Source organism: Symphodus melops (assembly GCF_947650265.1).
Source record: "Symphodus melops genome assembly, chromosome: 6".
Lineage (NCBI taxonomy): Eukaryota > Metazoa > Chordata > Actinopteri > Labriformes > Labridae > Symphodus > Symphodus melops.
In genome coordinates, this window is record NC_136696.1 from 23,151,946 (window position 1) to 23,168,234 (window position 16,289).

Genomic DNA, 16,289 nt, shown 5'->3' on the forward strand with positions numbered 1-16,289 from the left:
GGTGTGTGCGTAAAGGGAATACACTGTAAAAAATGAAACACATTGAAAACACGTTTTCCTCATGTGGATAAAGGATCATTTAGTTGTTTATTTATATAAAGTTTTGATTAAACATGTATTTCAGTAAACATTACAAACTTCTTTTTTTTTTACTTACAACCTTATCAAAATTAAATAAGTTTAAACAGACAAATAATAAGCGTGATATGTTTCCTTCTTATATTTTGCTTAAAGTTCACTCTGATGAAAAACAAATTGTTTACAGTGTGCAGCCTCTTTTCCATGGATTATTGCTGCACACCATCCACATCACCCACTGTGCTTCTCACTCATAGTTTTAACCACATATTTAGAAAGCATTTATGTTTACTTGTTGCTATGTTAACTGTTTAAATCAGAGTGAGTATTTGGAGAAAACCATACACAACAAGCAGCTTAAAGTCAAAGTGATAAAGTGTTTCTGCAAATTGAACTAATCATTATAAAATGCTCTGTATTCTACTGAACATCTTTTGTTGTGATTTTAGTAAACGGGAGGTCTTTGAAACATTTTCTTAACTGTTTTTTTAATCTTAGTCTGCATTTAATGCAATAGGAATGCACTGACCAACACACTGGAATGTTGTTTGTGTTCCACTGCAAAGCCTGGTGCAATGATGGAGTGATTAAATTGTTTATCTGAAGTGTTTTGATCCAAGAACCTGATTTTTGATCAATTTTAGTTTTAAAAGGTAAAATTGAATTTCAAACTGCAAGAGTCTGGTTTTGATAATATGAATGAGCTATGAGTTGTGGTTTTCCACTTATAGTCAATTGGTTGTGTTGTTGACTTTTAAAAGTTTAGTTTCACTTCAAAACCCCTGTTGTTGTTTTTCTGAAGTCTCAACTAGTCAATCACATGCTGTGCCCTGAAGTATAACTCTCTTGGCTGTCTATGTTCTCGCAATTGGATCATAATTCACTAAATCAATATCCAACGACGTCTGTATTAGAGAAGACTTCAAACAAGAGATGAGGATCATACACACCTTGGGAAATATTTACTGAGGTAATAAATCAGATAAGAAGTTGCAAAATGTTCTCATATCAGACTTTTTTCAGAGGTTAGTGGCCTCCTGCTGGCCAAAACAATACCCTGCAGATATTGCCTGCATGTTTTTTACACTCTATGGCACATACACCTTAATTTATTTAAACATGGTGAGAATATGCGTATCTCTGTTTTGTTTTTTTCCACACTGAAAAACATTTTCCAAACACCTATTCGCCAAAGTCTTTCTCAGAAAGTAATTGTGCAGTGTTTCTGCATTATCGGTTTCAGGTTTCAACCTGAGCTTGCTGTAATGCAAAAAAAATAATTTCAAAGTCAGATTAAAGCAAAAACATCATTTTCAAAACACCTTTCATTTGAATGCTTTATCTTGACATATACTGTACGGCCTTTTAAGTTTCATGTTTGATCTTCTTTTCTCTTTTTATTAAAACGTCCATCCTTTCATTCTCCTCTATTGCACACTTGTCATGCACTTCTTTACATAAGTGAGCCGTAACAATGTTAATTGTTAATTACAGTTTCCATTTCGAAGGTACATAATTGCCAACTGTCTGAGGGTATCCGGCAGCTCCTCAGCTCCTCTGATCCATGGGCTGATAGTGAGCACAGTTATCTTTATTGTGTTCACATTGCGTTCACTGCAGGCTCTGCTTTCTTCATTTCCGATGGCCCTCGCAGCGAGTTGTACAAACTGGGGCCTCTTCCAAAAGTTTCCTGTTGGCCGGTTGACCTGGCTTACAGGTTTAATGAAGTTTTCTAATGTTTTCCTATGTTAGTCTCTCCTAATCTTCATCATCAGAACCACCAGCGAGGAATAGTTCTGCTGCCCTGGGCTTCAGCTGACCACCTATCCACCTCTCACTATGGGAGCCCTGTTATGTGACTGATTTCTAACACAATTATAGACTCTGGTACAGTCTTGTCTTGTCCTGGGGGTTAAAGGACAGTATGGCGGATGTCTCTCTTCACGCTAGACTGAACTGCGTTTACCCTCATCTCCTGTTTTTGAAGACGATCACCGGAGAAGTCCTGTGCTGTTATTACAGCTCCAGGCTCGGTTTGTCTCATCAGAGCCAGAAAATGAAGATTCAGTTCAACATCCATAACAGAGGACACTGTGTCTGGGCCCAGGAATCATGGGAACGCATCGTGTGTCTCGAGTGAGAAGTCAGTCTAAATCATTTACAGGGTGTTTCCCTTAGTTCACAGGATAAAGGTTCTGTACGCGGCTCGCTCTGCCTCTTTAAGTTGTTGTTTTTTATCCTTTGGGATAAAAAAAATCTTGTCGGGGAGTTTCTTCTGATCTGAAAAACAATGTTTCTCTTCTGTGACTTAAAGTGCCTGAGGAGTATCTTTAGCTGAATATGTAACTGACTAAAATTAACACTGATGCCTCTGTATGACCTTTAAATGCAAACAACACCATAAAGAAGATCGACTTTTCCAATATAGTTGTTGAAAGGTGTAGGTGTTCTCCCAAGAAACAGCATCCAGTCTTTCTATATACATTTTGGATCCCAGAGTCATGCTGAGTGATAACCATCTGTAAACACGACTAACTCATGTGCCGTACAAGATCAGCAAAGAGATAAGACATTTATCCAAAGGCAGCACCAAAAAATATTCCTCATAGTACCTAAACATATCTTGTCAAAAAGTATTAAGGATAAAATACCTCTTCTTCTTTAAAGTTACTCTTGGATGAATAAATTTAGTTTTTTTGCTCTTTGGCGCCCAACAAAGGTCTCAGAGAGCAACTGCACACTGTTGAAAAACGCAGTGTATCGATAAGGCAGCTGTGTGTTGGAATTGCAGCCTACCATTCCAAAAGCCATCGTAGCAGGCAGTGTACACGCAGGGTAACTTTTTTTTTAAGCCAAAGTCTGCTGTGTGAACTAGTGCTGTAATGCCATACGCACTTCTGCAGCCCACTGCCAAGGTCAACAGTTGCCCTGTTGACAGTTATTGCACTATTAGACTGACTTTAAAGCTTTTTTTTATGTGAAACAGTTACTTAATGTTGCTTTAATTGAACCTCAAATAAAGACACTGAATTAGTACCTTGTGTTCTGAATTTTCTTTTTATTTGCTGTGTTGGCACAAATTATAACATATTGTTGTCGATCTCTACATGATAGAATACATCAGAAGGGATCTTTGTGTGTTTTGACTCACTCAGAAGATTAATACATTTGTACATTTTATTTGTAATACCTGGCATGAGAAAAATCTCTGATTCCAACACGTTACATATGCTTCCCCTTTTTCTGTCTGGCTCATACCATGAAGACCTCATGTTTTCACTGTCAGTTCATCTTGCCCCTTATTGGACACAACTGCATGTTATGTAAAGAAAGACGAAACGCATTCTGTCATTGTTCTTTACAGCATTAATAAAACCACAAACCTGATTCCGTCTCCCAGACGACTGCAGTCTCTCCCTATGAAGAGCCCGTCAAACAAAACATTTCATTATCTGTTTATTTTATGGATGTAGTTATCAGGACTAACAGGACCTCCGCAGAGGCCGGCTGTAACACATTTCTTATGTAAGGTAATTTGTAAGTTTGTATGCTCGTCTTTGGCCTTGAGGCGGATGATAAAAAAGTGCTTCAGTAAACATCACATTCAGGTTTTTAATTGTGAAAATCCGGAACCAAGTACACACAGGGTTATGCAAGCTGAGCCCTGCGTGGAAGTACCGTAATAATCAAAACTTGAGTGCAAATGCTTCAGTACCAAGCGCTCTCCTCGTCTATGTTTGAATTTCAATAAGTTGAAAGCTTAGACAATCAGTTTCTTTTATATTCATCTGTTCCTTCTTTTCGACATGTACTAACAACAACAGTGCAAGACAACAAGGACATCATTATAGTTAAAGAGGCTTTACAAGTTCTGCATACCACAAAGAAGAATGCACATCAGCTATACCTGCTTTATAATTAATGCTCAACAAGCAGGAGGTTTTCTAAGAGTTTGTTAAACAGAAATGAGATATCTATAATTATAACATTACATTTTAAAAGTGTGTGTCATTATTGGGCACACTCTGTCCCCATAAAACTATTCATTATGCCCCCACAAAGCTGGATTGGACCTGCTTTCAAGATGATCTATCGTCCTTTACCAAAAAAGACGTGACAGAGTTGTGATGCGTTTTCTTTTGAACACAGTTTGATTCCAGATTGTTTACAATGATTGCCTTTCAGACCTTTGAAGTTGTTGTGAATGTTTTTCAGAGGAAAATGAAAAAAAAAAAAAAAAAAAAACCAAGGGGGAAAAATAGAAAAATAAGTTCCAACTGGAAATAGCTGGCGCTGAAACTAATTGTTCCTATTTTTAATGACCCTTCATGATGTTCCAGACCATTTCCTCAGCTGTAGGCGGACTTCAGATCTACATGTGTCCACATGTTCTGTGTAATGATTGGCTTTTTAGCGCTCACGTGGACATTTCAGTTTGATGCTGGCTTCTGTGAGACACTTGGATCATTAGTTTCCCATTCTACTTTACATTAAATAGCATTTTAGTTTAAGCACAATTAGACAACTCAAAGCCTCTAGACATTTGGTTTGTAGCAACGCAAATGCATGAATGGACCCAAAGTTCAGAATCTCGTTAAGCATCAGGAAAAATCTGAGTGAAAATAAATATTTTGAACCATCAGAAGACAAGCTAATTATGTGTCTTTAGACCATGTGGGCATAGCAGATCACTTTCAAGATTCAGCACAGTGGTGCATGTGACCATTAATACAGAGCAGTCCTGTACAATATATTTAAGTCATCTGAGGCAGAATCAGGGGAGAAAGCAGACGCCTTGATATCCTGAATTATTTATTTCTATCAATCACTGAATGGAGAGCTACAGGAGTCTATTCTTGCCATTTAACTCATCTCTAATTAAAGATTCTGTCTATGAATACAGAAACTGTGGGCAAGTGACACGATTTTATGGTGTCGGAAGTGTTACGAATTGTCGTTTGTAGTATGGCTAGTGTTCTGCATTCCTGACCCATTCTACTAATGGGTTAAGGTTGCATAAAGAAGTCTTTGTGGAGAGGAGAAAGAATGGTCATATAGTCATCCTGGAACACTTAAGCTAATCCCTGAAACATGTAAGTGCAGCTAACAAAACGCTCTTAACTCAGTTCCTATTACTTAGTCTCTTCTTACCTGTAGTTGGACTGAAAACAATGACCACTGATTGGAAATGAGAGTCTCGTCCTTTTCTTTGACGAGCACACGTCACATCAAAAGCCACCAAGTAATTTGAGGGTACCTGAAAGCTACCATTAGCCTAATCCAACTGCATCACATTCATGTTGTGAACATCCAGCAGTTAAAATGTACTCATGCTGAGTGAGAAACCATAGCTTGACAACATAAAGAGTAGTCCATTTTCAAGCCCAGCGCAGTTTAGCAGATGGCTGTTCCTTCAGCCCGCATCTGCCAAATACACAAAAACGTTGAGTGCTCAATCCAATTGAGCACATCTGGGACGTCATGTCTCTCTCCATCCACCAACGTCACAATGCACCGCAGACTGTCCAGGAATTGGCGGATGCTTTAGTTCAGGTCTGAGAGGAGATCCCTCAGGAGACCATCCGCCACCTAATCAGAAGCATCCTACAGGCACGTGGAGGACACACACACACAACTGAGCCTCATTTTGACCTGTTTTAAGGACATTACATCTGCCTGTGGTGTCTTTTTCCACTTTAATTTTGAGTGTTACTCCAAATCTAGACCTCCATTGGTTAACAAATGTGATTTACACTGATCATTTTGTGTATGTTTGTTGTCAGCACATTCAACTATGTAAGGAATAAAGTATTTAACAAGAATACTTTACTCGTTCAGATATTAATCACGAGAAGACCTTCTTTATTGATTTCATGACTGAGCAAACCAAACAAAAAAATAATCTTTGAAAATTTGCATCAAAACATTTAGGTAAGAAAATGTGTAGTAGGTCCGTCGTCATTGCGAGCTAAGCTTCATTAGACCTTTTTAAAAAGTCCTAGGACCAGATTGTTTGACTTCAGGAAAAAGGAAGGACTCTGTTTTAGTTCTAAGCTCCTGTGTGAACTGATAGAGTCTGGGTGTGTGGAAAGGAGAGATGACTGTCGTATGGCTTGTCACTGTTCCTCTCTGCAGCATTATTCCAGTGTCGCTCTGTGAAACAACAAAAAACAAATATTCATAATCAATCAGAAGTTAAAAATATATACACAAAAGCAGTGGTTATAAAGATAATAATGCCAATTCTCATGTGACTTCATGTAGCAATGAGACAATCGAAACAACATAGAGAGAAATGAAAGAACACAGAATGACCTGTATGAAGGCCCATTTAGGGGGTTCTTTAATAGCATGGAGACATGTCTGCAGGAGACTTCTTCTGGACGATAACATATGTCTTCTTGGAAAACCTTTCAACCAAATCAACATGTGCATTTTTTCAGGCAACCTCACGTGAGTCCCGATTGCCTCCCACTCCCAGAGTTTAGATAGTATGCCCAGTTGGAAAAGTGTGTATTCGCTTGTAAACACACTTTTCCAACTGGGCAAAATATCTAAACTCTTACAAAGAAACGAGTAAAATAAAATGTTGCCGCAATAAAACGCCGCACACCAGTACCTCTGAAGGAAAAAATATGTTGTGCGTTCTCATCTAAAAAATATATAAATCCATTACCAGCAGTTTAAGTGTTGAGAGGCTCGGCCTGTATGTTTTCCTCCCTCTGCTTCGACCTCTTTGTGATAAATCACGCTGGGTTTGACGAGCTTCGGTCGTCTGACCATTCGGCTGAATTCATTTTAACCTAAATACTACAGACAGGCTGTTGCGTGTTCTAGTTTACGTAACGGATAGTCTGGACGGAAAGCTGGACGACTGCAAGCGCAAAATAGGTATTAGTGAGAGGCAAGTGAACGTCCAGTATTTTCAAGTAATAGCAGATAAATCTGAATATAACAAAAGGAAAACGTGGCTTATAAGAAAACCATGGTATTAAACAGGGCCTCTCTTTTCTTCCATCCCTCTTTTGAATGAATTGTCGTAGGAGGTGCGAGTCCTCTGTGGCACTGGTGCTCAATGTGTGTGCCACTCGTGCCATCATTGCTCACCAGAAGCTGATCAGCGCTGTGTCTGATCGGACATAAATGCCAACAGGTACTGAAGTTGGGGGTACAAGCAGTGGTGAGGCCCTCCAGTCCAAGCGTCCCACAGCGCAGCACCAGGGGAGAGGGCTATATAGTAAAGAGACGAGCGCGCTCGGGAGAAGCTGTCATGGTTTGTGTTCTGTGTTTCATCTTGTTTTAGTTTTCATTTTTTCCTTAGTGTTCTGTTTGATTCCTAGTGTTGATTGTTTCCCTTGTGTGTATTAATGTTTCATAGTCTTGTTTTTACTTCAGTCTTTAGTGTGTTTCCCTGTGTCGTTCTATGTTGCCTGTAAGTTTATTTCCTGTGTTGTGTTTTAAGGTTCCTTATTTATTTTTTTAAGTCTAGTCTTTAGTGATTCCTGTTTTATTTAGTAATATCTGGTTTAGGTGGTGTTGTCAGTGTTGGGTGTTACTTTTTACTTGTCCTCAAGTGTTCTGGCCTCGTGTTCTTTGCTCTCTGTTTCCCTCCTGTCTTGATTACCTTGATTGTCCTCACCTGTCGGATTAGTCTCACCTGTGTCTGATTACCCCATGTCTATTAAGTCTCTATGTTCCTTCCCTCCTGTTGTCAGTTCATTGTAGATTGTTTGTAGTTGGCTTGTAGTCTGTCTGTGTGATGCTCATGCCTAGTCTGAGCCCGTCATTTGTTCACTCTGCTCCCTGGATTTAGCTATCCGGTAGCTCCTGAGCTACCTGTTGGAGACCCCTGGCTTAGATGCTCTCATTCGTTGTGGAAGAAAACATTTCAGTTTTCAACTTAAACAGGAAACATTGTACTGTATACGCTTTTTCTGATGTGAAATATAGAAAAAGTGTGCAGCTCAGTATGTTTATAGTAATCAAGGCACAAAAAATTATTTCCCCTGCTGCTGGTATCGAAAAAGAGCTGGCAAATAAGTGCACTGACTGATCTCTGACACACTTAGCAGGAAATTGTAGATTTATTAAAGACAGTTGGTTATTAAAGGTCGAAAGGGATACCAGCTGCAGCCGAGGCTCTGTCGACAGAAAACCATCTTGCTCATGTCCTCTAGGATCTCAAATCTCACCTCTGGCTGTCAGCTGTATATTTTTTTTGAAACAGAACCTTAAAAGGATCGGAAAAAGGCAACTTTAGATCTAAAATGAAATGAGAATGAGGAATGACAATAAACACAAATTAATGATGATATTGGGCCAGTATTATGTCAATATAGTCCCATCAAAAATATATACTGTAGAAGTATCAGCTTATTCTAAATTTATACAAGTAGCTAACTTTTATGACAGATCATATGGTGCGAGAAGATGGGCGATTTATGTTGTTATTCCAGCAGGGAGCACCACAATGCCATTGTTAACAATACCCTCAACACTGTCTGCAGCACATTCAGCTAAAGGCCCTGACACATCGAGGAGATTGTTGGATGTTTTAGTTGGAGTACCGCTGAGCGATTGTCACCTTAGTTTTTGCAGTATTCCCAGCTCCATTGCTACCCATCGGCACCATATGCAATTTTTCGGCGGATTCGACATGTTGAATTGGCATTGGTTGATGAGAGGAATCACTATGATTGGCTGTTCAGCAACATCACATTGATGCTAAATCAGGGCAAACACTATGCAGAAAAGTCTTGTTTCTATTCAGCTCATAACATGACATGATTTAAGGCCATTTTAGTAAAAGGACATGTTTCCTCTCCTCTTAAATCCCATACTGGACAGGCTTTAGTATATAGAAACATAACAGCCTCCTCTATGAAAGGTTCATGTCACGTCAGAAGCAGCGCAAAAGAACACCCACATGGCAAATTTAAGCACTTAATCTGATTTACTGTTACAAGGGAAAAAAAGATCATTGATCTAGATTGACTGCACTTTGAAGAGCACTTGATTAATGGTCTGCTATATTGTACTCGACCCCCCCTGCCACAGCTAATAAAGCGTTGAGCAAGCCGTGTTCTCCTATTTGTGGCTGTGCGGCCTTCATGAACATCTGTTTTTAGGTACGAACACGTTGTTCTCTGTTTGAGGACATCTACCACTATATTTCCCTGGAAACCAGGGCTGCTGTGAAAAAATAGAAAATGAGGCTGCTTGTTCTGTAGATCGAAAGGTTTTCCTTGAACAAAAAGACTCTTACATCATTGAAAGAGGAAGAAACATAACCTTGATCTTGAAGCGGTATGTGTGAGAGAGAAAATAAGTTCAGAAACACCTGATCCCTCACAGGATGGAGAGGGTTGTGTTGTAAAAATCATGCATCAAAGAAGTCAATGTGAGACATTCGAAAAGGATGTACATGTGGTGCTGATGAAGGTGTTTCATTTGTATGCAAACCATGAAATGAAGCTCAGTTTTTATATGAAGATAGACGATCTAAGTGGAAACTGAAGGTTGAGTGGGTGAGTTTACTGTGCAGATGTTTCACATGTTTTTGCATGCATGCATGCATGTCCAAGCTAACAGTGGTTATGGGAAACTTGAAGGCATGTACATCTGCACGCCTTATCAGGAACGCACAAAGGCTTTCTCACGGCTATTTTTCTGATTGCACTCTGACTAAATATCGCCAAGCCTTTGAAGAGAATCCTGTCCTTACTTTGATGTTTTTTTTTAAGGTCATCAACTGTTTAAAGATTCATGTCCCCTCTCTCTCTTTCTCCTATTTCTTCCCTCTAATTGTTTGCTCATTTGAACTGGGAAATATTTGCGGGTAACTTTGATTAAGTGAATCATTCTTGAGGATTAATTCATTAAATAAAATGTCCAAAAAAAATGCCAAATGTATGTATGAAAGTCATGAATAGACTTTGAATGGTGAATCACTTAACATCCAGAACCTTGTTTACATTCTCCCCATGCATACCACACAAGTATGGTGCAGAGCGCAGACACACACACAGACACAGAGATAAACCCGAGGTGGTATTCTGTATGCTTTCACCATTGCCATACGCAAGTGACGGTTTTAATTCACTTTTGATTTAACCGTAAAAGGAAGTGATATTTTTTATGGATTAGAAAGTCTGAATTGAATTATGAAACTGGTCCGTCTGTTATCTTATCTTTCTTTTGGCCGGCCTCCAAAGAAAGAACATATGGTACCAGTAAGTGAATTTCAGCTTCAATCTACATTTTGAGTTGGTGGTTGAGTCTCATCTCTCCAGAGACTCAAGCATCGTTCTGCTTTCTGCTTTTTGCAGAAGCTGAGAGGAGGATTTTTTTTTTTTTTTTTTAAAGATTTATTTTTGGGCTTTCTGTGCCTTTATTGATAGGATAATGGATAGAGATGGAAATCAGGGAGAAATAATGGGGATTGAGAAAAGAGCCACACGCACAGAGGACCGCAGCATCCACACATGGGATGTGCACACCAGCCACTGCCACCAGCGTCCCAAGAGGGGAATCATAAAAATACTTGCAGAGGCCAGGAAAAACAAGGCAGTAACCCCTAAACTATGCGTCAACACATTAATGATTATTTTCTTTAAGACTATCTGTACATCATTTCTGGGGTAACCTATAGCAACTAGGAACTGACGAACCCTAAACAGAAATAAATCTGTGAGCTCCCAGCACTGCTCAACAGGTATTTCTCTCTAAAACTTTTAGCTTTTTTGCTCCTTGCCATTTCGAAACTTCATACACTGATGCATTGGAGAAGACTTATCTTCATTTTGCAAAACTGCGTGCACTAGAGTATTGTTGTTGGCATACGCATGATTGATTTCAATAACTAAATTTCATAACCTACACATAAATCTTTACACTATGATGTTTAAGCAATACTTTCACTAGAGTCTCTTTTAAAAGTTGTGATTTAATTTTCTGTGACACCTCATTGAGAATCAGAAGGTGTTGTGTTGGTGATTTGCCCTTTCCTGAGATGACGTAGTATAAGAGCTGAAGGGCAAACAGAAATAGACTTGTGGACGTTCAGGAGCACTTCGCTGATAATGAAACCCTCTGAGCACTTCACCTTGGCCTTTCACCCAATAACTATCCTCCTGCTCTTCTTCTGTCTTTACTTTCATTGCAGATGATTGGCTCATAGTGCAGTCTACATCTCCAACACTGGCTAATGTTAATAAAGGATCAGTCTAATGCACCGACACGTCTTTTATTCCTGCAGTCCATATATGTTTATTCATATACGTTCATCATGTTTAGTTGTATGGAACACATCCAGACTCAGATACAGCAAAGGAAGTTGACACAAACGCTCAGAAATGTTTACTTTGATGTTGTTATCTGGAGACTTTAAGATTTTTAGGTCACAGAGGTCATCACATAGACTAAGTCACACGTCATTTTCCATTAAGAACATCAACATGGAGTGAGTCTGCTAAGCCTCATAATACGACACGCAGTTCTCCCTTTCTTTAGTATCTACACATGGCTAATATAGCATGGTTTGGGTAAGGGGGAGATTGGAGTTGGGACTCATACATTATGATTATGGTGAGGTTAGTGCTAGGCATTTAAAACACATTGGTCACAGAAAGCCTTTTTAATGAGGGCCCGTGTGGAAGACTAAATGTTCACCAGATTGACTACTCACTCACCTACTCCTGCAGATTTTCCCACATAAAGGGTGACACCTCAACTTAGGTGTCACCCTTTATGTCTGTTTAGCTTTTCATCCAGGTCATGGTAAATTTGAAGTTTGATCCAAAGTCAACCCAAGACCATAGGGTTGTGAGTATGCTTTCAAGAACAGAAGGAAGAGCGAAGGAGCAGAAACATCTTAGGGAAGCACCCACTGTAAGACATGTGGTTACCCAAATTGGGCCTTCGTCAAGACTTCCAAAAACCACAGCACCAACAAGACGTTTCAATGACAAAACAAACATTACAGCATTGTAATTCTATAGTCAGGAATGTCCCAAAAACTCAAGAGGAGATTTCACAGACACAACATCCCGGTACACTTAAACCATCCAACATGTTGAGGCAGTTGGTCGACTCCAAGGACTGATTCAAAATCTTGAACCAAGTCCAGTTGCCTTTGGATCAAGCTTGGTATCTCCCTTTATGCTCAAATGTTCATATTTAGGTCCCTAGTTTAGCAAAGTTGGTGGCAAACATACCCAAAATATCCCTTTGGATGTCTGGTCCATTTGCTCTGTGAACATCTGTTTAACTTGTGAGGGTGTCATATTTCAGCTGTAAATAAGCCCAAAAAGCCCCCATTGAACCATCACTGCCTCTGATGGTTGCATGGTGAGGTTTTTTTTCTATTTCACTGGCTCAGCTGTTAGCCAGATTTCAATTTGGGAATTTGAGGTTGTAAAAAAAACAAGAGACTGTCCTTGGCTAGCCTTTTCTGCAGTGATCAAATTGTGTTCTGGACAATCTTCAGTCTGATACATTCCTGACCAAACATGGCAGCAAAGTATACTATTTTATGTACCTTTATGTATTACACCGCTGATAGGCTTCCCAGTACAGAAAACAAAGCAGTGCAGTGAATTGTGTGGGGTTGTAAATATTTTGCTTAGAGCGTGAGGCTTTGTCCCGCTGACTCTGCCTTCGCTCAAGAATGACGCAGAGATCCGGTTCATAGAGGAAACTGCTCACTATTGTCACCCCACATTGTCTTTAAAGAAACATCCCCTAACACCATCCTGACCCACATAAGTTGTAAAGAAATGTCATAAAAATAATAATAGCTTTATTTATGCAGCACCAGCTCAGGTACTATCACATTAGTCAAATCCAGCTTCTTTCAGCTCTGTTCAATTTTACTTTTAAAACCCATATGATCTTTGAGTTCATCTTCTCTCGTCATATAATGCCGTAAGCCAGTTGTCCCTATTTTGCCTGCAGCTGGTTCAAAATGCAGGCTGCTGACTGGGTAAAAGGAAGAAGGAGGTTATCAAGTCCTGCCTCGCGTCCCTTTACTTTACTCCCAATATACAATAGAATTTATTTCAAGGTTGAATGGCTTGTCTTCCCTGTACATAATCAACCTCCTTAGCCCTTACACTTCCAATCTGAGGCCCCTTAGATTGCTTGATATGGGCATCCTGGTAGTCCCAAAGGTGACCATGCCTTTGCATGTCAAACCCCTCACAAAGTGCTTTGACAAAAATCACAATCACAAGGTTTAACAACAATGAAGTTTGAAGAAAAAACACAAAGTAAAAGCACAAAGAAATAATCAATTTATGCAATAAAAAATAGTAATTAAACCAATGAAAAATGGAGGGGTTGGAATTGCATAAAGGAGGTTTACAAAAATGATTTGTAGAATTGATTTTTAAAAAAGCCCTGATTACTACTTTTAATGAAACACCTGAGAGTCAGTGTTCAGGGCAGCAGCAGCTGTAAGACTTTAATGAGTCACATAGTGCTCTGAGTTTGATATGTTGGCATGCTAACCAAGCGACAACTTCCTATGTTGCAATATGCTGCCATTTCAAATGATCTGTTTGTGATTTATATTTATAGATATACATTTGTTCATACATTTGGATGATTAGTGGTGTGGCTGATTTGACTGTCAGGTGGGCATGCTGCATCTGTTTGCCAGGAGCCTTGAGACCGCCTGAGCTCCATCTCTTTGAGTGTTATCAAGGTCAAAATTTAGATGGCGACAACATTTTCATATATTGACCATGATCATTGGACTTCAACAGTCTATGATGTCTGGTCTTTGTTCACGTCCTTGAAACATGTTGAATTAGTTATAAACACAAACTACAGAAGAGGCTGATGGGTAGACAGGCTCGTTATTTTGTCTAACTTTGGGGTAAAAATGTCCTGGAAACATCAAAAGTTTGACATGATCATACAGCAAAATTAAAAACTAATGGTGTTCCTTTCGAAACCCTCTGTACTAGCAGTACAATAATTGTTGAGATATTTTAGTGTGGATAATAGGACTGAGTGACAATTGCACTGATGTCCATGGTCACCTTCATATTGTTAATTAGTTACTTTTTTTTTTTGTTATTATTAATAGTGAATATTAATGGTCAAGACAGTCAAACCAAACTTCACTGTCTACAACAATGTTTATTTAAGTATGACTAAGTAGCACAAGTTGATATCTCTCTTTAAACAATTCTTACTGGTCAGCAAAGAATTCTTTGTTACACGTTTCTGAGTTTATTTTTAAACTTTCACTTCCTTTCTGTGCTGGCAGGAGACACTGACTCTGACCACATTCAACAGAAAATCAGGTTTCCTCTGGTTTGACATCAGCTTTTCCTTTCTCCAACTTTAGCCATTTCTCCCTTATCTTAATAAACTGTACTACTAATGATTGGACTGTTAAGGATTGAACACTTGAAGAGTTCATGTAACTTAGACAGCAAAGCACAATTCAGATCTTAGCTGTCAGACTTCAGTAAAATCAAGTTTAATTGTCATATTATAGATATATATTGAAGACAAGGTGATCCCTCAACTGGAGAGGGATCATGCCTGTTGTAATTTACTCTTCAGGTGAAAGAGAACTGCTAGTTTAATAAAAAAGAAACTCAAATGAAACGCTATTTGAATGGTGAATAAGTTTCCCTGTAATTGTGTTTCATTTTACAGATTGAACAGACAACACATTATTGTAAAGTCCTGTATTTGTAAACTGACAAGGAAGCCTCATGAAAAGATAAATAAATCAATAAATACATATCCTGCTATTCAGTAATCCACCAATGACCAACCTAAGATGTTCACTCCTCATCAAAATCATAAAATGTTCTGTTCAACTTGTTTTGTTTTGGACAGAACGAGCCTGGCAAAAAAAGGATGGCCCATGGGATCACCAACCCATAGACTTTACAGTATACTTTGTATTCTCCGTGGTTTAGATCTGCAGCAGCATGGCTCACCGCTGGATCAGTAAGCAATTCATCGCGTTCCTGAAGGATTTAAAAATGTCTCCTGTTCACCACACTGAGTTGGAATCTACTCTGTGCCAAAAATGTTTCCTGCAAAATGTAGCAAGCAAACTTAAGCGACTTTTTGGACCCCTGACATGGTATGCTTTGAAATTCAACAAATACAAAGAATGAAAAGCTGTCATGCTTGAATGCATTGAGGACAAAAACTTTTGTGAGAGTACAAAAAGAAAAAGGACAGAAGAAGAATAACTTTTATTAAAAAATACTTTTAAATTAATGAATAGTTACATGAAATACAACTTGATGTGGCTGTTGTTTTTCATTCATTTTTCAGTACAAGACATTTCTACATTAATGTATAAACCCTGCTAATATCTGCACACAGGAACATATCCTCTGTATGTACGTGGCTTGTTTTTATTTTAGCTGAATTAGGTTCAGATAAATCTATGTGACAGGTTTAAACCTGCTGTGACAGATGTATTTTCCAAATCTGATTCCACCCATATAACTTGTCTGTGAGAGGTTTAAGAGATGAAACATGGTGGGTCTAGAATCCAAAAAGTGCACTGACTGTACTCCCAGAGACATGATCAAACACTTCCATAAATCCATGGAGACCCCCAAAAAACGGTTCCCCTCATTAAACCCTTAAACTCAACTCCTGACATCAAAATGACATTTTTATCACTTTTATTTCCACAAATCCTGTCATGCTTTAAAAGAGAGATTAAACCTTTCTCCTTTGTCTGTAGTATGTATGTGCAGATCTACGATGATGAATCTACACCCACTCAGAAATGGAGTTTTATTTAGTTTTGTTTATCAGAAGTAAAAACCTTGACGGTAACATAGAACAAAAGTTGTTTACCTGACTTCATCCAGTGGCTGATAATGATTTCATAGTGATAGATAAACTGTGGCAAAAGTCTGCAAAATTTTAATGTGAAAGTAAATATGGCATAAAACCTGCAATAACTATCTGGTGTTGCAGGTTTCATAATGTATGAAAATCGCAAGTGCAGCGTTTTAAAATGTACACGACACGTTAGGTATAGAAAGTATCACTTATGCTGCTTTTATTGTCTCCTGGGTAATTCATTATATTAAAACAGCTTGGATAATAATTACATTTTACTCAACATAAAAATGTTGCAGTGTGCTTCAGTTCTGTTATAAAGGTGGACAATTTTTTATGGGGCCATTCTGGGGATTGACTGTCTTTTGGGACCAGCT